The sequence below is a fragment of the Mesoplodon densirostris genome (assembly GCF_025265405.1).
Source record: "Mesoplodon densirostris isolate mMesDen1 chromosome Y unlocalized genomic scaffold, mMesDen1 primary haplotype SUPER_Y_unloc_2, whole genome shotgun sequence".
NCBI lineage: Eukaryota > Metazoa > Chordata > Mammalia > Artiodactyla > Ziphiidae > Mesoplodon > Mesoplodon densirostris.
In genome coordinates this window covers 926357-948992 of record NW_026778237.1, presented here as the reverse complement: position 1 = coordinate 948992, position 22636 = coordinate 926357, and the positions used below count along the sequence as shown (strand labels likewise).

The 22636-nt window shown below is 41.6% G+C and overlaps 1 pseudogene; it reads right to left on the bottom strand.

Annotated features, from left to right (window-relative positions):
- Window positions 1-6939: 6939 nt before the first annotated feature.
- LOC132483007 (diacylglycerol O-acyltransferase 2-like protein 6) lies at window positions 6940-21236 on the bottom strand (annotated as a pseudogene).
- Window positions 21237-22636: the final 1400 nt, after the last annotated feature.

Below are 22636 nucleotides of genomic sequence, written 5' to 3'. Positions count from 1 at the left end.
ATGAAAAAGAAAAGAAAATCTAAATATATGTTTTTAAAAGATCCTTATGAACTATGTAATACAAAACACTAAATAAAACACTTAAAAAGCTACATTATAAATGTTTTAAATGCTACGTTAAAAACGCTTTTAATGCTACACTGAAAATACTCCATTATAAATGCTTCTTTCTGGGGGAGGTTATTTTTATTCATGGTCTCGGCTAAGATGACCATCATGAATATATGAAAAAAACTACTGAATTTTACATTTTAAAAGGGTAATTATGTGGTATGTGAAGTATATCCCAATCTTTTAAAACAGAAAATATGTCCTTGAAGTTTGGAATGAAGACGTCATTCTGCTAAATATCAAGTGAACATAGGCATTCTTTATTACTCTTATGACCCTCCATGTACATTTTAAAATAAGGTCATCTTTCTGGAAAGTTTTTATTGCCAATGAGCTGCATACTGACAAATGATAGATGTTTAGAGAGGGATAACTTCTATGGCAACTTGAACAGTGACCCCTTGCTCTCCTATTTCAATAAAATCTTCATGACTGAGTTCCTTTGAGGACCTAACACTTCAACCACCTCTGCTTTATAGCCAGGTCTTGATTTATATTCCTTGACATTGGAGATTTTTGATGGCATTAGATTACAAAAAATCCTACTTTATTGATATTAGACACCTGTATGTAAATAGTAGCCTTCCTCTTCAGTGATTTCAATTAACTTTTCTGGGATCTCCTTCAACCCTTCTGTGCCAGAACCTGCAGTTTACCTGTCCCCCAATTCTGATATCATAGTAAAATTTCTCTTGTTGTAGCTATTAAAAGAGAAGTGTACTTTGTTCAGGATGAAATGTTTTCTTTTTATCTCTCTGCCTATTTTTATGTGTTCTTAAGAGAGACAATGTTTTTGTCAAAATTATTGCTTGGCTCATTATGCATTAATGGAGTCAAAATATCATATTTCAATTTTAAGTTATAGTCTCTCAATTCTTTATTGATTTGGCATTTCTTTTCTCATATATTGGGGAAAGTGAAATTCTTTTCAAATTTGAAAAAACTGATTAAAAAAGTGATAAAAAGGATCAGATATTGTCACTTCCTCATTCAAAACTTTTCAGTGGTTTCCCATATCACTCAGAATATTTACCATGACCTCCAAGACCTCACATAATTGAATCCCTGCTTACCCTCTCACCCTGTTCTTGTTCTTCTCCTTGTTCACCCACACCTCAGCTTATTATCAATTTAATTTGTGTCAGTGTAAATAGCAGCTATAATAGCAGCTATATATTACAATGGGGATTTTAGTCGTGAAAAGAAAGGAATCTAAACATAATTCTGTTGCCTTCTTTCCCATATTTATTCCTCTCAATTCTGTTTTACTTGTTATTGCTTTGGCCAGGAATCTGAAAATAGTAGTAAGTAACTGTGTTGATAAAAGACATTCTTGGTTTGTTTCTGATTGTAAAGGAAATGTCTATAGGGTTTCATTTTATGATGCTGGCTATTGACCTGAGATAGGTAGCATTTATGATGTTACAGAAGTATCTTGTATTCCTAGGTTTTAAAGAGTTTTTAATCAAGAATGGACATTTAATTTTCTTTTATGCTTTTTAAGCATATATTAAGATGATCATACAGTTTTTCTCTATTGACCTATTGTTGTGTCCTAGGAATATATTTCCTAATATTTAGCCATATTTGCATTCCTGGGATAAATCTTTCTTGGTGGTGGAGCATTCTGTTGAGGGAACTCTGAATCCAATTTATTCTTATTTTATTTAAGAAGTTTACATCTTTGTTTGTAAGTGATATTATTCTGTAGTTTCCTTTTCTGGCATGTGTACTGTCTCTGTTTTTAATCAGGTACTATCAATGAAAACACTTGAAAGAGATGAACCATCTTGATGGCCTCCTCTGAATAGGTACAATGGTTCTATTTGCTCAGGGTGGCACTTTATACATAATCAAATTTATTAATCCCTCATACTTTACACAAAAATTAATTCAAAATGGACCATGGGCTTAAGTATAAAATGTAAAATTAGAAAAATGTTAGAAAAATACATGCGAGAAAATCTTGGGGACCTAGAGCTTGGTGAAGGAGTCTTAGACATGACACCAAAAATAAGATCCATGTAATAGGCTGAATAATGGTTAACCCTAAAGTGTCCATGTCTTAATCCTTGGAACTTGTGAATTTGCATCTTACATGGCTGAGGACATTGCAGATATGATTAAGAGATGGGAAGATTATCCTGAATAATCTGTGAGCCCAATGTAATCACATGGGTCCATATAAGAGGGAGACCAGAAGGTAAGAATCAGAGAAGGAGATGTGATGCCAGAAGCAGGGGTTGGAATGACATCTTTGCTGGAGGAGGGTCATGAACCAAGGAATTCGGACAGCCTCTAAAAGCAGGAAATGGCAAGGAATGAATTCTCTCCTAGAGCCCCCAGAAGGAATGCCACCTTGCCAACACCTTGATTTTAGCCTGGTGAGATCCTTTTTCAGGCTTCTGACCTCCAGAACTGTAAGATAATATATTAGTTGTTTTAAGCCACTATGTTTGTGGTAATTTGTTATAGCTGCAATAATAAACTGATAAAATTCATAAAAGAAAAATTGGATAAATTGGACTTTACCAAAACTAAAAATATTTTCTCTACAAAAGACCCTGTTAAGAGGATGAAAAGACAAACTATAGACTTGGAGAAAGCATCTGTAAACAATGTATCCAACAAAGGACTAGTATTCAGAATATATAAAGAACTCTCAATAGCAAAAAGCTAATCAACCCAATTAGAAAATGGGCAAAAGGCTGAAGAGATATTTTACTGAAGAGGATAGATAGATGGCAAATAAACACATGAAAAGATGTTCAACATCATTAACCATTAGGAAAACTGTGGTGTAAGTGCTTAATAATCAGCTTTTTAAAAATTGTAATGTAAGTGCCTGTCATTAAGCTTTTGATTGCTGAGGCATCCATTTCAAAAACATTCATCTTGAATAAACATGTTGTCAGCTACACAATAACATAAAGAGCCAGGCTGTCTCACTCCTGTAGTTCCCCTTTTAGAAAGCCCTGGGCGACCTAGATAACTGAAAGGTTGCGTGACTCTGCTTTTCCCTTCCTATGCTTTAATTCCCACACTTATGCTTTAAATTCACCAATAAAGAATGAAATTGTGAAATCCTGGGCACCCCACCCTCAACCCCAATAAAGGCAGAACCCCAGGTTCACATTCTCTCACTCTCTCTCCCCATGACCTCTCTGTGTGGCCCTCAGAGTGCTATGTACCATCCAGGACTTATGAGTAATGAACCTCATTTTTCTAAATTTCCTTGATGGTCTTGCAATCATAATCAGAACCACAAGAGCTGGTCCAGCCACATCATTGGCTCTGGTTAGGTAAATGTCCTTGGGGCTTGCCCACAAATAGTAGGGCCCAGGTGAGTGTCCCCAGGCATTTCTAACTGATAGCATCCCCATTGGTAGGCTGAGACTGACCGCCCAAATGCAAATTAGAATTAAAATGAGATATCACTACACATGTATCTGAATGATTAAAATGAAAACAGTGACAATACCAAATACTGGCTAAGATGCAGAGAAACTTGCTCCCTCATATATTGCTGATGGGAATGTAAAGCGGTACAGTCACTCTAGAAAATAGTGTGACCGTTTCTTGTAAAACTAAACATGCAATTACTCATATAGCCCATGAATTGCACTCCTAGTCACTTATGCCAGAAAAATAAAACATGTTCACACAAAAACTTTTACATGGATGTTTATAGAAGCTTTATTAGCCTAAAATTGGAAACAATCCGAATGTTTTCCATTGGGTGAGTGGTAAAATGAACTTTGGTACATCCAGACCATGGAATACTACTCTGAAATAAAAAGGAATGAACTATTGATATATGACACCTTGGATGGATCTTAAAGACATATGCTTAGGGAAAAAAGCTAATTTCAAAAGATTACATACTGTATGATTCCATTTGTATACAGTGTCCCTTGGTATCTGAGGGAGATTGGTTCCAGGATCTCCCCAACCCACCTCGTTGCAGATACCCAAATCTACAAATATTCAAGTCCCTTATATAAAATGATGTAGCATTTGCACACAACTTATGCATATCTTCCCTTATATTTTATCATTTTAAATTTTATTTTATGTATTTATTTTATTGAGGTATAGTTGATTTATAATATTATATTAGTTTCAGGTGCATAACATAGTGATTCAAAATTTTTATATATTATATTCCTTTTATAGTTATTATAAAATATTGGCTATATTCCCTCTGCTGTACAATATATCCATGTAGCTTTTTTATTTTATACATAGTAGTTTGTACCTCTTAATCCCTTACCCTATCCCTCTTCCCTCTCCTCACTGGTAGGCACTAGTTTGTTCTCTATATCTGTGAGTCTGTTTCTTTTCTGTTATATGCACTAGTTTGTTGTATTTCTTAGATTCCACATATAAGTGATAACATACAGTATGTGTCTTTCTCTGTTTGACTTAATTCACTAAGCATAATACCTTCCAGGCCCGTCCATGTTGTTGCAAACGGCAAAATTTCATTCTTTTTTTATGGCTGAGCAGTATTCCATTGTATATAAATATACCACATCTTCTTTATCCATTCATCTGTTGGTAGACACAGTTTGCTTCCATATGTTGACAAGTGTAAATAATGCTGATATGAACATTGGGGTGCATGTATCTTTTCGAAATAGTGTTTTCTTTTTCTTCAGATATATACCTAGAAATGAAATTGCTGGATCATATTTAGTTCTATTTTTAGTTTAGTTTTTAGTTTTTAGAGGAAAATCATACTATTTTCCATAGTGGCTGCCTCAACTTGCATTTCCACTAACAGTGTATGAGGGTTCCCTTTTCTCCACACCCTCACCAACATTTGTTATTTGTGGTCCTTTTGATGATAGCTATTCTGACAGGTGTGTGGTGATAGCTCATTGTGGTTTTAATTTGCAAATTTCTAATGATTAGCAATGTTGAACATCTTTTCATGTACCTGTTGGCCATCTGCATGTCTTCTTTGGAAAAATGTCTGTTCGGGTCTTCTGTCCACTTTTAAACTGGTTTGTGTGTTTTTTGATATTAAGTTGTATTAGCTGGTTATATATTTTAGGTATTAATCCCTTATGGGTCATATCGTTTGTAAATATTTTCTGCCATTCAGTAAGTTGTCTTTTTGTTTTGTTGATGGTTTCCTTTGTTATGCAAGGCCAAGGCCAGAAAACTACCCTATATTTTCTTCTAAGAGTCTTAGAGTTTAAGCTCTCACTGTAGATCTTTGATCCTTTTTGAATTAATTTTTGTATATGGTATGAGGTAGGGTTCCAACTTCACCCTTTTGCATGTAAATATCCAGTTGTCCCTGCATCATTTATTAAAAAGACTATTCTCCCCTTCCCCCATTGAATTATCTTGGCACCCTTGGCAAAAATCAATTGACCATAAATGTAGAGTTTGTTTCTCGACTCTCAATTAGATTCTGTTGCTGTAAAAAGTTTATTTAATTAATACATTGTTTTCAGTGAGGCCTATCCTGGGACCACTTGGAGTAGAATCCATGTCATTTTTACCCACACTTATGAACTAGTTTAAGTAGAGTGCCACAGGAACACATTTAGGTAAATGAAGCTGATTAATAGGTCTCCAAGAAATGAGGAAAGGGAGGTGTGATGGTTTTTTTGAATTAGAAACAGCTTTGGAATGGAACTAGCAAAACCTGGATTTTGAGGCTTTGGGCAAGTTACTTCACCTCTAGGAGTTTTAGCTACTGTGAAATGAGATGATGGCAATCTCATAGGGCTGTGTTAGCACTCAGAGACAGAGGCTGTGAAAATGATGGCATAGTCTCTGGTACTCAGTAGGCTCTTTTATTATTATTATTGTTATTATTTTTTCTGCACCACACAGCTTGTGGGATCTTAGTTCCTTGGTCAGGGATTAGACCTGGGCCCTCGGCAGTAAAAGCACTGAGTCTTAACCACTGGACCATCAGGGAATTTCCCGCAGTAGGTTTTTGACATAAAGTAGACTCACAGGTGGTACGTGGTCTTGTAGGTGCCCTCCCTCCTCACCCAGGGTGGTTATGTGGGATCAGGAGAGATGGGCTACTCAGGGTGTGCCTGTGCCAGTTACCATGGTTCTGTCCTTTCTCCTACACTGTGCAGCAGTTCTGGTTCCACTCCTCCACCTTTCTCTCAGCTACAGAGTACAGGGTGGATAAAGAAGAGGAAAATGGCTCTCCACAGACCAGCTTTCTGGCTAGGTTTCAGGGAAGCCCAATAGTGAACCACACAGTAATTAAGAAATAGTTATATCCTGTTTTATATATCTAGAGCTTTATTTTTATAGAAGAAATTGAGTAATTATTTTTAATAAAGTTTTTGCCAGTGTAGAACTGTATCACAGCTGACGGAAACGTGTCTGCTTTGGATCAGGAAAGCACAGCTCAGGTCCCTGGTTTACCTTGTGGTGGCCCCCAAATTGTAAGGAAATGGCCAAGGGCTTAGGAGGAAACAAACCATCCTTGTTTTCAACAAGGCTTCTAAGCTTCAACCTAAATAGTGATGGTGTCACTAAGGCTCAGGAGGAAAGGGCATGGTGTCCTTTAACTTCTCATTTCTCTGATCAGAGTTGGCTGGAGTCAGGGGGCAAAAAATATCTGTGGACTCACAAGACTCTGCTTTCTAAACTGGGTTGTTGCCCACTCTTCCCTATCCCTCTGGTTCCTTCCTCTAAGCCAGACTCATTAAGTGCTTTCTGGCTTGGTTGACCTCCTCACTCAGCCCTGAGATCCTCCCCTCTACCCAGGTTCTTCTTTCCATGTGGTCCTACTTGGATCCCTTAATGCTTTGGGAGTTCAATAATGGGGAAATCCAGCTCCTGTTATATTATTGTCAGCTCCTGGGTCTCAGGGAGGCCATACTGTACTTTGTGCTGGTCAAACAGCTTGCACAGGCCGCTGATGTAGAGTGCGTGGTACTTGTCCACCGTCTTTTTGTTTGGCTTCTTAATCTTGGGAATTGGCAGGGGCTCCCCACCTGTGGAGAAGGAGGAGAGACAAGCATCAGACCTTTTCCCCCATCCAACTCAAATTACCCATTCCTCAGAGGGAGCCATGTACTGAAACTCAATATCTGGGTCCCCTCCACTTCCTTTGTTCTTTCCCTCTGCTCCAACCCCATCCTGTCCCATGTTCTCCAAATACCTAATCTCGTGCATGCTTAAGAGGATGAGAATAAACTCAGAGCATGCTGAAGGAATGTATTCGAATAGTGATGCCCTCATGGCAGCTGCTGAACTGTGTCCCTCTCGTGAATGGCCACAACTCTGATCTATTTAGTTGTCCTCCCCACCCTGCCCTCAACCACAGTCACTGGAATTTCCATTACCTGTCCCAGCTGTGTGCCAGGTCCTCTGAGACTTGAGGGATGACTTGGGTAGGGGGTAATCAAGGACAAGAGTGGTCCAAAGATGTTAGAAAACTTACCAACAGTGGCAATGGGCCGATTGAAAGGCAAGAAACCCCAGTATCCTCGAGTGAGGCTCCGGCCATGGGAGGGAGAGGAACTTAGTCTCAGGGTTTTTTTTTGATTCTGTCCTGCAAGGTTTTTAGGAAGAACCTTAGCCACATGCCTTCAGGGAAGGTCTCTTGACTGTGAACCTCATTCTCTCCAAAGGAATAGGAGGAGACAAGGTATGATCTGCAAAGAGACGGGCAGAAGTCTGAGTTCTCCCAGGAAGCTCCCCTCAGTGAAACCCTCTCCAAGGTAGGAAACCTCTACAATCTCCCCATTATAGGACAAGAGTCCAAGCACCCAAGCATCTCCAGCCTTGTGTCTCATTTTTGTTATGCTCCACACACCCCCCCACACAAGTGAACCCTTTGAGGGGAGTTGCTGCACTTTGTCTTGTGATGGGAGGAAAGTAATCTCAGGAAATCTAATAATCCTTATTGTACCCAGCATCCAGAGTGATCTTCCTAAATTGTGTATCTAGACATGTCACTCCTCTCTTTAAAACACTTCCAGAGCTCCTCACTTTGTACCATGCTGCCTAGTATGGACTTTGTGCTCTAGCCTTTTCTACCTGGTTAGGTTCGCCTCTCCCTAGCCCTTTGTTACAATCTGCTTAGCCATACTAACTGTACCATGTTCTCTCTTGTCTATGCATCTTTGTACATCCTGCTCCCTCTGCCAGAAATGCCTTCCCTCTGTCTTCACGTGGGTAACTCTATTTCACCCTTCACTACTCAGCTCCAATTTCATCCCCTTGAACCACCTCCAGTTCTTTGACCTGCTCCAATTCCTTCCACTCCCACTCCCCTTATCTAGTGCTTACTTCTTTCCTACACTAACACTACCCCAACTCTGTATTACAGTCATCACCTTGCCTGGCTGACTCCCAGTAGACAGCAAGCTAATCAAAAGGGGGGACTATGTCTCATTCATCTTTGAACCCCAGGGCCTGGCATAGTGCCAGACATGTCATCATAGGCCTTCACTGAATGCCTGAGTTCTTCTCCCTTTTAGTCTGACTGGTAATGTCTACTAATACTTCAATTCACAGTTCGGAGGTCACCAACTTATGAAACTTGTACTTTGGGTAAAAGGCTTTTCATCGATTGGTGCTCTCATAGTGCTTTATACATATGTCCATTATGGCACATCTTTCATTCAGCAAATATGTATTGAGTTCTTTCTATGCACCAGCACTTTTTAAAGCCCTGGGAACACATCAGTAAACATAATGGATTAAAAAAATCTCTGTCCTCATGAAGCTTACCTTTTATTGAGAAGACAGACAATAAAAATAATAATGAACAAATAGAAAACCATATATGTAAAGAAATAAAATTGATGATGTATAAGGAGATGATAAGTGCAATGGGGAAAAGATCCAGCAGGATGGTCAGGATAGACCTTATTGAGAAGAGACATTTGAGCAAAGATCTGGAGAAGATAAAGGAATAAGCCAAAGACTTATTTGCAGGAATAATGTCCCAGACAGAGAGGACAGCTAGAGCAAAGGCCCCAAGGGAGGAGCGTGTGGCTTGTTTGAAGGACAGCAAGGAGGCCAGTGTAGCTCTAATGGAGTGAGCAAAGTGGAGGGCAGTGGCTGATGAGATCAGAGACATGGAAAGATCATTTAGGGTCTTGCAGGCCCTTAAAAAGACTTTGGTTTTGCTCGGGGTGAAATGGGAGTCACTGGAGAATTTGGGGTAGTGACATGATCTGACTCAGGCTTAATAGGATCATCCTAGCCACGGTTGAGAAAAGACTCTTGGATGTGAGGGAGGCAAGGATAGAAGCAGAGAGAGCATTTAGGAGACTGTTGTAATAATCCAGGGAAGAGACGATGGGGTGGTAAACCAGGGGGCGATAGTTGAGAGTGTAAGTGGTTGGTTTCTGGATATATTTTGTAATTATTTGTGAATATGGCTGTCTTCCACTGGACTGTGAGTTCCTTAAAGGCAAGGACCAGGTCTTATTTATTTTTATATCCTTAATGCCTAGTCTATACCTGACACACAGTAGCTGTTCAATAACTGCTGAATGAATGCATTCTATTTCTCAAACCAGATTATATGCTCTTTGGGGGTAGTATCCATGTCTTTTGCATCTTTGCAATCCCCTCAGCATCAAGCCCAGTGCTTTCCTTGCCCTGGGTAAGTTTTCTGGGCCTTGCAGTTCATGGGTTGATACAGACTGAAGCCCCACTTCCCCAGACCCCCAGCCTACCAGGCTAATGGGCAGAAGGTAAAGGTCTTTTACTGTTTTTTCTCCAACTTCAAGTTTTAAAAGTACCCACCAGAATGTGTCTGGAGGCCCAAACACCCTTAAGGTTCAGTGTGAGAAAGTAGAGAGAAGCAATCAGAATGAAGAGCGAACAACCTCTAACAAGTTTCCAAGGAAGAGTACCATTCTGGAGAGGTGCTACAGAGGACCTATGGCACCCTGACGATAGGGCACCAGAACTTAGGGTCCCACCCTTTCTTCAGTGCCAACTTCACAAATCCTTTACGCTCTTTAAGGAAGATGGTAGAGGCTCCTGGGTGGCACAAGAGGGCTTCAGCAGCTCAATCCACTACAATAACCACATCATTGCCCAAGCCTTTCTTGGTCAGCAAATACTTCAAGACCAACTCACTCACTGGGCACACACCTGTGAAACCAGTCAAGTGATATAACAAACTTGCTGCTTGGGGACGGGGTAAGGGGTTCCTCCAGGGTCTTCCTGCTGGAGACAGTTATTCTGTCTCCTGACTGTGTTTGTTTCCACTCTTCTGTCTTTAACATCCACATCCTGGGTTAGCCCTAAGGCTTGTTCTTAGGGTCAGCTGCTTGCCTTGCAGCTCTGCACTACTACAGTTGGGGCTACATTGAGTTCTTCTGCTTACTTTCTCTTAGCTCTATAGGATTTAAGCCCATGCCTTCCTTCTCTACCCAGGAACCACAGCTGTCTTCCACTCTCTCCAGGCTGATAGCAATTGAGGCTCTCCAGAGTTCTCTTCCCTAGGAGTAATGAGGAATAGCCACCACCAACCTGCTTCATCCTTAGAGTAACCCGGCAAGGGGAAGCCATTGGCTGGGGGTTCTGGAGAGAAAGCAGACCCAGGATTCTGTCCAAGCTAAACTGAAATGTAGATGAACCATGGAATTAGGATGACATCTTGCTGCTCTACAACAGTCACAGAGTCTTTCCTCACCTCCACTCCCCAAGTTTGCCCTGTGCTCACCTCCTGTTCTCCTTTGGGATGGCAGAAATTGGTTCCAGGCCACAGTCCTTGAGATCCAGGTTGATACCAACCTCAGAGGGGAGCAAAACCATCCTCTGGGATGCTAGTGGTCCCACCTGGTCCCTCCAGATATCAATGTATATTACCTTTTAATGTTTGGCTTCAGTTGTTTTCTGCTGTCCAGAAGGATGGATATTCATCCAAAGAGAAGGATATTTGGCACAGTACCCCGGCTTGAAGCCTGGCATGTGGAAGTTGTCCTGGATTCTGATGGATGCCTATCCTTTATCCCTTGATGTCTTATGCATGTTCAAAGGGGTTCTCAGGAGATAGAGGTCATGGGCCAGGAGGGTACCAACTAGTATGAAAGACATAAAAGTGTCTTTGAGACACCCTGAGATGAGAGCTGTTACATAAATGACTGGCCAAAAGAAACCAGTTGACATCCCCCAAAAGTCAGGCAAAGTTCATCTGAGCTGTTCCATTCATGCCTAATTTTCCTTATATTTGGTTTTGATATTTGGCTTTTGCTTTCTGCTTTCCACTTTGGCTTTGATTCTGAACTCCATGTTTCTGCTTCCTCATCTGAAAGGATTCTTGGCAACTCTTATGAATGCCTATAACTTATCTTGCTGCCTAATCAAACCCTGCCTCTCAGATCTTGGACAGAACCTGAGGCTTGGCCACATATTCCTGTTACTGACCCAGTGTGTTCTGGACTCATTTTCTACTAAGAAGTCCTCTTCCAGCAGGGAGTGAGAACTGGACTGACTGTCAAGGCTTATAGAATTTGGAGCTCTGAGGTAGGTCAGAGAATGGAATGATTTATTATACTCACCAGTTGATATCACATAATCTCACACAATTGGGATCCAGAAGATCCCTTCCAAGGTCCCTACATAAGGAATGATGGCTGGGAAATTCTGAGCAAAGCCAGTGGCTTCAGTGGCAAAGTTGATGAAGACACCATAAGAGAGAATGCCATGAGGGTGGTTGGCAATGATATAGTTGTGTTTGGGACAGAGGTCATGAGTCTTCACGAGCTGTTAGGGGGAGATTGAATCAGAATAGTGGATAGAAGGAAGAGAGGACATGTGGACTCAGATCCCAGAAGGTATCTGTGTTTCCCTTGGGGAGCCCCAAATCCCTATTCACTGGGAAATCTTCACTGTCACAGGATTGCCAAGGGTTATGATGCTCAGAGAGGCTGGCCTGGGTCTGCAACTCTCAGGCATGGTGTTATCCATTTGTCTCCCCACCTGTCCATCCATATTGGGTCCCTACTTTGCATTATTCCTCTGGGCCTTGACATCCACTGCTGGCCACCAAAGCCTTTGAAAACATTGGGCTGAATGGGGAGGAAGAGTCTGGGTGACAGGGACTGAGGGCACACAGAGGCAGCATAGTCACCTTTACTGGGAAGTAATTTGGAAATAATTTCAGAGGATCCACTTTCATACCCAAGTTGAACGTCTACCACCTACAGGTACAGAAGGGAAGGGAAGACTGGGTGAGGTCTTGTCAATCCCTCTACTTGTCCCGGAAGTGGAGGTTCTTCCTAAAATCTTCAAATCACTAGAGGGGCCTCCTTCTCACATTTCCATATCTTGGGCACAGAGCTATAGGTACTGTCTTGAATCCAACCCCCAAGGAGACACAGGAAGGCCCTGTTCCTCTGGAGCAGTCAGAAAGGTGGGAGGGAAGTAGTAGGATACTGGGAGCACCCACCCAGAAACCAGCCTCAATTCTTCCTGGCAGCCTGGCAGAGACCTCTGTTCCTTGCTGAGCTTTTCCCTCCTCTCTCCCTCCTCTTCCCTCTACCTTCCTGTGCTCCTCTCCCTCTCTCCCTCACTTTGCCTCACTGACCTCCTTTCCTCTTCTTTCCTCTCCCCACTTCTTCTCCCTCTGTCTCTCCCACTCTCTCCTTCCACATCCACCCCAGCCCTGTGGTTCCATCCTTGGTACAGACAGGGACCACCACTCTTCCCCTGTTTCTTACTCTGATTGTGGGTGTTCCAGTTATAGGCGAGCCAGGCTAAGGTGAGCATGGACAGCATCCCGAACTTAGTGAACACCAGCAAGTAGGGTATAAGAAAAATTGGAATAGCTCCTGAGGGGACACAAAGAGTTCGTACCCTTCAGTTACCTTCAAGTTTAATACACCTCTCATAACCCCGATCTCTGCTCTGTAGTGAAGGAGCAGGTCGAGGCCGGTGTGAGACTCTTCTATTCTCATCACCCCCCCCAACCCCCTACCCCCCTACTAGCTCTGCTGTGGTCCGGGATGACCTCTGAGTCACTGGATCTGGGTCTCCTTGATGGCTGATATCTTAACTGAGGAAACAGTGGAACCATGACGTTCTCAGAGTAGGTCCTCAGCTGTGGTCAAAGGACAGAACTACTTGGCAACTGGAAGGAAACAGCATATTGGGCCGGTGGCTTACATCCGCATTCTGGGACCTCAGGAAGTCCTTTCTGAAAGCTCAACCCTCCTTCCTTTTTGCAACTGCTCTTTCAGCACATTCCAGTGGAGAGGGGTGGCCTGCAGTGTATGGGCTGTTTGATGCTGAGAAGAAAACACATATTAGAAACTGCTTTACTTTGTTAGATTTTGTCCCATTCAAAATGTCTCAAAAGTTCAGAAGGGGGAAAATCATCTCTGTTAGCAAAGGGTCACAGCAGGCTGTGACATGCAGACGTGATACATCTTGCAGCAGTGGGAGTTGAATTCCATTTTAAAATCTGCATTCATGAGAAAGAGGGGCTCAGTACACATATTGTGAATTTAAAAATACCCAGCTAAAAGAATGACTTATTTGACCAGATAACATCATAGTAGATAAAAGTTTCAGAGAAGGGGAAGAAACTCAAGAGTTATGTGCCAGCAGGTTTTTCTCTTGCATTTTGGGCTTAGATGAAAATAACAGGAAAAAGGTGGAATGGGTATTAAAAAAAAATTGTGTTATGGAATAGAAGAAGATAGGCTGAATTCCCCTTACAACAGCTGGCTGAAGTAGTTGTTATAAGCATACTAATTAAATAGGAAATAGCAGGGGGAGGAATTTTATGGGAAGATTGCCATGGATACAAATTTTGCTACCTTTGACCCTCATAAAAGATGAGGGTAAATTTGCTGGGTAAGCTTCAGAAGAAAACTCAGATAATGTTAAATATGAATCATTATTAATTATTTTCAACTTCTTTACTGGTGTATAATTGCTTTACAATGCTGTGCTATTTTCTTCTTTATAATAAAGTGAATCAGCTATACATATACATGTATCCCCATATCCCCTCCCTCTTGTGTCTCCCTATCCCAACCCTCTAGGTGGTCACAAAGCACCGAGTTGATCTCCCTGTGCTATGTGGCTGCTTCCCACTAGCTATTTATTTTACATTTGGTAGTGTATATATGTCCATGCCACTCTCTCACTTTGTCCCAGCTTACCTTTCCCCCTCCCGTGTCCTCAAGTCCATTCTCTAGTAGGTCTGTGTCTTTATTCCCATCCTGCACCTAGGTTCTTCATAACCATCTTTTTTCCTTTTTTTTTTTTGCTTCTTCTTCTTCTTCTTCTTTTTTAGATTCCATATATATGTGTTAGCATACAGTATTTGTTTTTCTCTTTCTGACTTACTTCACTCTGTATGGCAGACTCTAGATTCATCCACGTCACTACAAGTGACCCAGTTTTGTTCCTTTTTATGGTTGAGTAATATTCCATTGTATATATGTGCCACATCCTCTTTATCCATTAATCTGTCAATGGACACTTAGGTTTCTTCCACGTCCTCGCTATTGTAAATAGTGCTGTAATTAATATTGGGGTGCATGTGTGTTTTTGAATTATGATTTTCTCAGGGTGTATGCCCAGTGGTGGGATTGCTGGTTCATATGCTAACTTTATTTTTAGTTTTTTAAGGAACCTCCATACTGTTCTCCACAGTGGCTGTATCAATTTACATTCCCACCAACAGTGCAAGAGGGTTTCCTTTTCTCCACACCCTTAGAGGGATTATTTTTTAGTAGATTTTAAAAGTATTTAATTTAATGGGATTTTCTACACAGGTGATCATGTCATCTCTGAATCAGGACAGTTGTATTTCTTACTTTTCAGTCTGTATGCTTTTCTTTCTCTTTTTTTCCTCTTGTTTTATTGCACTTGCTAGGACTTTTAGTATGATGTTGAATACAAATTGTGAGAGTGAACATCCTTGCTTTGCTCCCCATCTTAGGGAGAAAGCTTTTAGTCTTTCACCATTAAGTATGATACTACCTGCAGGTTTGTTTGTTTTTTTCTTTTACAGATGCTCTTTATCAAGTTGAGAAAATTGCCATCTATTCCTAGTTTGCTGAGAGATTTTATCATGGATTAAAGTTTGTCAAATTCTTTTTCTACATCAATTGATATAATTGTGTGTGTTTTTTCTCCCTTAGGTGGTTAATATGTTAGGCTACATTGATTGATTTTCAAATATTTACACTTGCATTCTGGGATAGAGCCTACTTGGTCATGGTATATTAATCTTTTTTTGATTTGCTAGTATTTTTTTGAGGATTTTTGCATTTATATTCATGAGGGATATTGGACTGTAGTTTTCTTTTTGGTACTGTTTTGTCTGGTTTTGATATCAGGGTCTGGCCTCATAAATGAGTTGGCCAGTGTTCCTTCCTCTTCTATTTTCTGAAAAAGATTGTGTAGAGTTTGTGATATATCATCTTTAAAATATTTGGAAGAATATGCCATTGAAATGAACTGGGTCTTCAGATTTCTCTTTTGGAAGGTTTATAACCTTCCAAAATTAAAATTTAATTTAATTGATAGTTACAGTTTATCTATTTCATTTTGGGTGAGTTTTGGTTGTTTGTGGTTTTCAAGGAAGTCTTCAAATATAATTGTTAATTTGTCTATTTTTTTCCAGTTCTGTCAGGTTTCACTTCATATATTTTAAAGCTCTATTGCTAGCTGCATAGAAATTTAGGATAGTTATGTCTTCTTGGTGAATTGACCCTTTTACCATTATATATATCCTTTTTCACCCTTGGTCTTGACTTTAAAAAAATAAATTGATACCTGTACACCTTCAAATTACTAATGATTACTAGCTTAAGTTAAAGATGGTACCAATATGAATCTAAGTGGGTCCTTTCTTCAAATCATTTCTGATTCACCTTGCTTGCTCACTTTCCCCATATTGTAAGAGCCAACATTTACTGTACAGTCATCATGTAAAACTAAGTATTTTGCATGCGTATTTTATTTAATCTTCATAAAGCCCCCATTAGGACAATAAGCATTCTCATTTTGTGAATGAGGATCCCAGGTTCAGAGAAGTTAAGTAACCACTTAAGGTCACAAAGCCAGCTAGTTGGTGAGCCAGAGTCGAGAACTCACACTCTTCCTCCAGAGACTGTACTCTTTGCCACTGAGCTCTAATTATTTCTTTCCTTTAGTCAATTATTAATTCCCATCAATTCTGTCCTCCAAACATCTTCCAAATTATTCTCTTCTCCACCTCCATGTTACCATCCGGTCCAAGCCACCATTCTCTCTCTCTAAGCCGACTGCCAATGTCTTCTCAACAGGTTACCTGCTTCGATTTGAGCCATGATGCAGCCAGCATGCTAACTGCAAATCTCTGTCCTTCTATAGCATATAACCAAGAACATGGTCGGTTTGTCAAAGAAACATTTCTGTGGCTCTGTGATTACTTAATGGATCAAACTTAATGATAAATATGAGAACCTATGGGGCTTAATGGTAATTCAGTAATTCAACAACTCACATGGCTTCCTATGACTCTTATGATCCAGTCCAGTCTCATAACCTTGGTTCTGAAGGTCCTCCATGATGGAGCCCCTGGCCATCCCCTGGTTCTCTGCATTCCATCATACTGTTCTTCTGTCAATTTCTTCAACTCATTCTGTTCCCCGGCCTCCGGGCTTCTGTGCATGTTGTCCCTTTTGCCTGGAAGACTCTTTCCTCAGCTCATTGCCTGCCTAGCTCCTATTCATATTTCAGGTCTCAGGATAAATGACACAGTTTCAATATTTTGGAGCTATCTTTAACTTCTCCCTCTTTCCAAAAAAAAAAAAAAATCTCTCCCATTCATCCTCCTGCCTCTGTCTCCATTGCCACTGCTGTGGTCCAGAACTTGATCTCCTCTGGTCTGGACTGCAGCCTTTTGTCTATTCTTGCCTGCTGGTCTCTTCCCTTCCAGTCTATTTTCCATGCCACAGATTTTTTTTTTTTTTTTTTTTTTTTTTTTGCAGTACGCGGGCCTCTCACTGTTGTGGCCTCTCCCATTGCGGAGCACAGGCTCCGGACGCGCAGGTTCAGCGGTCATGGCTCATGGGCCCAGCCTCTCCACGGCATGTGGGATCTTCCCGGACCGGGGCAGAACCCGTGTCCCCTGCAACTGCAGGCGGACTCTCAACCACTGCGCCAGCAGGGAAGCCCCACAGATATATTTTTAAAGCACAGTCATAATGTTGTTTGCCTCCTCTGAAGCCTTCAGTATTTTCCCACTGCTGACAGGATAAAGTCCGAACATGTTAGCCTGGTGTTTAAGGCCCTCCATGGGCCGGCCCCACACACCTCCTTGGCCTCATCTCTCAGCACCGGCACTCACACCCCTTATGATCTAGCATGAAGTGATCATACCCATAGCACTGTAAGGACACAGGGTGATCTGAAGTGGCTCATGGATGGAAACTTATTTTAATGTGTAGTGAATAAAAGTGAATTTATGGTGGTAATGTAAAGTTTCCTGTTAGAATATATTAATTTAGGTTACAAGAATGAGTCAAGTTGGGGAAAAAATGTTAATAAAAGCATAGGTGGTACTCAGCTGTGGAAAGAACCAGAAAGTGGGATGCAAATGGTTGAAGAATGGGAAATGGGGGTCCAACCACCTTAGTCTACTCCCCATTCTTTCAACCCACCATACAATTTCACTTCTCCATGCCTGTGGTGATGCTTTTCCCTTATTCTGACTACCCTCTCTCCAACTTCCTGTCTATATCAAAATTCTCTCAGCCGTCAAGGCGTAGCTCAAATGATACCTCCTTGATGATATCTTTGCTTATTCTCTGGTCAGAATGAAGAGTTTCCTTCTCTACAAACCCACAGCACATTACTTCTGCATATATTTGTCCCTGTTTCATTTTGCTGCTTGTATAGTTAGCACCTTACATGTCTGGCCCTTTGCCTTTTAGACAGTAAGCTTTTTTTAAATATAAATTTATTTATTTTGGCTGTGTTGGGTCTTCATTGCAGGGTGTGAACTTCTCATTGTGGTGGCTTCTCTTGTTGCGGAGCACAGGCTCTAGGCACGCGGGCTTCAGTAGTTGTGGCTCGCGGGCTGTAGAGCACAGGCTCAGTAGTTGTGGTGCATGGGCTTAGCTGCTCTGTGGCCTGTGGTATCTTCCCCGACAGGGGCATGAACCCGTGTCCCCTGCATCAGCAGGCAGACTCAACCACTGCACCACCAGGGAAGCCCACCACTGCGCCACCATGGAAGCCCATAACCAGCCATATTCTTGGATTTCTGAAGGCTTTGAACCAATTGATTAAGACTCCGGGTTTTCACTTTACTCTAGAAATGACAGGCTGCCCATAGCCTTACACACTCATGCACACCCTGGAACCTCAGAAGGCCTTTCTTTATTTGGAATAAGGGCATTGGTGGTTTCTTTCCCTGTTAACATTCACCTGTCACTTGGAGAACTTTGAAACCAAATTTCCCTGTGCTACAACTGAATGTAACAAATATATTTATCCTGAGTCATCCTCCTGTGCTTCACACTGTGCTGAAGGCTGTTTTCAAGAAGCTTATTGTCTAGGGCTTCCCTGGTGGTGCAGTGGTTAAGGCATTAATTATGTAGATCAAACATCTTCTGAGGTGGGGTGGTTGGGCTCTGATGTCAATTTCTATAACAGAAAGAAAATAACATCTACTCAGGTTTTTCTTTCCTCTTTGGTCATCAGAATGCTCTTGAGAGCTCTGTTCTACAATGGTAGAGGGTGAATGACTTACTTGTACAAACTCACATAACAAGTAAATGGCAGATCTGGTCTGTCTGACTCTCAAGTGTATGTTCTATTTTTTGTATTATCAGCAACCAGAGATAGGAGGCAGACCCACACACACACAAAAAAATGTCCATGAGAGAGAAAAAAGAACAAGAGGTGGACTTAAAGGTCTTTACTGAGGAGAAGAAATCTGGAAGAATTAATAGTATCAAGCCTGGTCTTGCAAGAAATATAACAATGACAAGACGTAGCTCCTGTTTTCATGGAGCTTATTGGGTAGAGGAGGCAAAGGGTATAAAGGCTGTTATGCAACCAATTTTTCCAAAATGCTCTGGATTTTCAGAAATAATGGAGTTTCAGGTTGCCAGGAAAATGTTGCAGAGAAGGTATGACTTGAGCAATATCTCAAAGGAAGTGTTGTCCAGGGATAGTTCAGGAAGGGTAATCAGAGAATATTTCAAGAGGAGGAAATAGAGCAGAAGTGAAGGAGTGAGAGAGTAAGTACCCTTCGCATTTGTTCTGTGAATAGATTGCCTGGAATACGAGCTTCACCTAGGGGAAGAGTAGGGGGGTGAGCTGGTAAAGAGCTTGAGACAGAGAGTGGAGCAGGGACTCGAATACCCAGGATAACACATTTGTACTTCATCAAGTAGGCAAGGGAAAACCACTGACTATTTTTGAGCAGCAGAGGACTGTAATCAAAGATGCATTTGAAAGACTCTTCTGGCTGTAGGCAGTGGAATATATGGGAGAAGGTGGAGAATAGAAGGCCAGGAAAGAGGATATTGCAACAGTTTAGATGGATGGCAACACAAGCCCAGAAAAGAAGAGACAGATGGAGAGCCATCCTTTAGACAGATGGAGAGCTATCCATTAACTGGAAGCTGGGCCTCAGAGGGGCTCTCAGGAGCATTGCCTAATTCCAAGGGTCATGAATATTTATATTCCACATCTCCCCCAAACCATCTCTTCATTCTTCTCTCCTCAATTCTTTCCTCTTTCTTGTCCCTCTGACTTTTCTCTTCCCCTCTTCTTTACATTTTCCTCCATCACTCCCAGTAGTGCTCAGTAATCAGCCATGATTCTGAATATCATACAGGAGGGAGGAGAAGTGCTGAGGGAGGCTCTGAGCAAGACAGAAAGAATGAAGGAAAGAGGGTCAGAAAAAGAAGGAAGAAAGGAATTAAGAAGGAGGAAAAGAGGGAGGAAGGAAGGAAGGAGCATTTACTGGGAACCAGGCCATGGACCCCTTTGGCAGTCTGGTGAAGCCCTTTTCTGAACAGTACTTTTAAATGCACAAAATAAAATACACAGACTTACAAAGGAAACTCATCATAGTAAAATACCATTATCAAAATATTGCCAAAATATCATGCAGTAACATGAGCTTCTTGATTTATGCATTAAATAACCACACCTAATGGTAGTTCCAATAACTGTTAGAATTTGGCAGTGGTAACGAGCGTAAATGAACTTTTGAGATTACTGCAACAACTGGCATGTGAAATGTAAATCTCTGTTATGTCTATTACTGACAAGTTCACAGGTATTTCTGTGGTTTGCTGACTATATTCATCATTTCAATATAAGGTTAGTGAAAATAAACAGGTAATTTTTTCCATCCAAATTCAACGTTGTCCCTCCCTGGCTCATTCTAGATCTATAGGTCCCTAGTTAAGAACCAATGATCTATGGGGTCATATAGCCTCCCACAGATTGGACTTGGCAGCCTTCTAAACTGTCTCATCCTTCAGGATGACATTTCTTCACGTTTAGTTTCCAAACTTGCCCCTGTAATTGGCTGCTTACAAAGCCCTGGTTTCTGACTCAGAAAAGCTTCGAGCTGTCAGCCCATTTGACCAGCACCGATGACTGTCATTCTCTGAGTCCACTGAAGAACAGGACCTTTCTCAAAATTCTGTCTAATGAGTCACTCACACAGCCCACAGATTTTCCATAATTCTCTCATCATAGTCTTATACTGGAAAATCACCTTACGTCTACCCAGTAACACCAGCTCTGCCCCTGCCCGTGAATAGGACTCTTTTCTGTTAGTTCACAGTGGGCAGTCCTGAGAGAAGGTTGGGGTTATCTTTAAACCAGGAAACCTGCAGCCTCACTCCTGGCCTTCATGCCCCTCAGATGGGAGGAGAGAAATCTAATGAACTCAACAGTAGCAATCTCTCTGGGTGGAGAGGCAGTCCTTCCCAGAGAGAGGGGACCAACCAAATGATCTCTTTGGAGCCCTCCTCATCTGGAGATTTCTGGTCTCTTTCTTCATCTGTTCCCTTGTGCTCTCCAGCCCCTGGGGTTCACTCACCTAAAAAGACATATTCTGGGATCAACTGCAAAATAGAGAGTGTTTGGAGGCTTTCCTGAAGATCCAGATGGGAGAGGAAGGCCATGGCCATGGTGCTGTTCTGTTATGGAAAGAAGGCTGGTGCCTCCAAAGCTGAGCTGATTGCAGGTGCTTTGCCTTAATCTCATCACTGAGTCCCTTTATCTGTGGAGGTTTTAGCCTTGACCTAATCCTTTCTCCAGTCTTCCCTGTTCTCTCCCCACCTCAACTTCTTACACACACACTAGGCTTTAGATCATACTTTCTAAACTCTCTAATATGCATCCTTTCTCCATAGATGCTCAATTGCCTCAGGCTGGCTCTAGCTGTGTGTGGGGGTGGGGTGGGAGAGGAGGGGTCCCTGATAAATTAGTGCAGGAAAAGGGAATGGCTTAGGCCTCAAATAGAATCTCTGAAAAGCAGTCTGCCCTGGTGGTTGCTCTGACTCCTCCTGTCTTCTGCTGAGAGCCACCTAGTCGACTAGAGTCTTTTATTGCATGAATATCTAGACTTCTCAGATCCTTCCTTGTGCCTCTGTTCCCAGGGGCTCTGTACCAGTGGCCAGTGGGAGAAGCACTGCACAGAGAGCAGACCTGGCTTTCAGTCCTGGCTCTGCCAAGTTCCTCCTCAGACTCTGTGGGGGAATCGCTCCATTTCTCTAGATCTGTTGTTGGGAGGCATTCTAGCGGCTAAAGTCATGGATTTTAGAGCTAGATAGCTGGGGTTCATATCTCAGCTCTGCCATTTACAAGTTGGTAAACCTCTGTGCCTCGGTTTCCCCAACTGTAAAATGGGGGTAATAATAGTTCCTGCTTCATAGGGTTGTTCTGAGGATTGAGTGAGTGAATGTAAAGCACTTAGCACAGGGCCTGGCACACAGGAGGTATTACTGTGTTTCCTATTATTCTTCTTCATTTAATTAAATGAATTCTACTGAATATCTATTATGTTTCAGGCTAAAAGGCTTGCTTCTTCACACCAGCCTTTTCAAAATTAAAGATTGTCTCCAGATCCCAAGCCGTGGATTCCTTTTTTCGGTAACTATCTGTTGAGTGATTACCGTTTGCCAGATGCTGTTCCAGGTGTTGATACTTCATTGGGGAAGAAGATGAGCATGATTTCTGCTTTCATTGAACTCACAATCTAGTGGAGGAGACAGACATTAAAAACTTACAAAACTGTCTATACACTTCAATTTCTGATAAGTGTCCTAAAGGAAAAGGCCAGTGATTCTCAGCATAAGGCCTCTAATGTAGGTGCATAAAAAAAATCTTTTGAATGTAATCAAAAAGCTTGTTAGGAGATTCCGGCGGAAGATGGCAGAAGAGTAAGACACGGAGATCACCTTCCTCCCCACAGATACATCAGAAATTCATCTACACATGGAACAACTCCTACAGAACACCTACTGAACACTGACAGAAGACCTCAGACCCCCCAAAAGGCAAGAAACTCCCCACATACCTGGGTAGG